Genomic DNA, 1,000 nt, shown 5'->3' with positions numbered 1-1,000 from the left:
ACTCACAGCGCCCCTAGAGGACAGAGTGGAACCGCCACAGGGTTTCCAAGGCTGTCATTTTTAAGGAAGCCGATTGCCTCATCTTTCTTCCCCCAGACTGGCTGGTAGGTGCAAACTGCCGACTTTTCAGCAGCCAAGTGCTTAACCACTGTGCCACCAGAGCCCCTCAATGAAATGAATAAGGATCCAGAACTGCGCCTGAGTAGTGCACATGGTTAGGGGTTTGACTACTGGCAGAAAAGTTGCCAGTCCCAGCCCACCCAGAGGTACCTGGAAGGCAGCGGTCTGCTTCTGAAAGGTTACAGCCTTGAAAACTGTATGGAGCCGTTCCGCTCTGCACACATCGGGCGCCAGGAGTCTGAATCCACTTCAAGGCAACTAAGAACAGCCATCATGGTAGTTCACACGGACCCGCAGCCCCTCTGGAGAAAGACCTGCGGTCTGTGCCTGTAAAGATGACAGTCGAGGGACCCCTATGGTGCAGTTCCACTGTCAACTGGGGTCTCTAGGAGTAGAAATGGACTGCATGGCACCTAACGACAGCATGACCAGTTGCCGTCCAGTCGATTCCTGCTCGTGGACACCCCACGTGTGTCAGAGAACTGTGCTCCACGCGGTTGGCAGAGGCTCAAGTTTTTTTGAACGCAGAGTGCCAGGTCCTTCTTCTGACGTGGACTCAAATAACCTGTACATACAATATCCTATAGTTAGAAAAAGGAGCAGGGCTCTGATAGCACCACGGTTAAAGCATTCAGCTGCTAAACGGAAGGTCAGTGGTTAGAACCCACCAGCTGCTCTACAGCAGAAAGATGGGGCAGGATGCTTCTGTAAAGATTTACAACTTTGGAAACCCTATGGGGCAGTTCTACTCTATCCTATAGGGTTGTGATGAGTCGGAATCAACTTGATGGGCATGGGTTCATGATAACCAAAAAAACCACTAAACTCACTGCATCAAGTCAATTCCGACTCATAGCGACCCCCTTTGGGTTTCCAAGGC

The 1,000-nt window shown here is 51.3% G+C and overlaps 1 protein-coding gene across 1 annotated transcript in view; it reads left to right on the top strand.

Moving 5' to 3' along the window:
- The window catches only part of LOC103214070 (E3 ubiquitin/ISG15 ligase TRIM25-like), a 9,886-nt gene that overhangs the window by 1,972 nt on the left and 6,914 nt on the right, over positions 1-1,000 (top strand). The gene's annotated exons all lie outside the window — the stretch shown is intronic.

Source organism: Orycteropus afer, unplaced genomic scaffold (assembly GCF_000298275.1).
Source record: "Orycteropus afer afer isolate SDZICR_OR568_19922 unplaced genomic scaffold, OryAfe1.0 scaffold00018, whole genome shotgun sequence".
Lineage (NCBI taxonomy): Eukaryota > Metazoa > Chordata > Mammalia > Tubulidentata > Orycteropodidae > Orycteropus > Orycteropus afer.
This window is presented reverse-complemented; position numbering and strand designations above follow the sequence as displayed.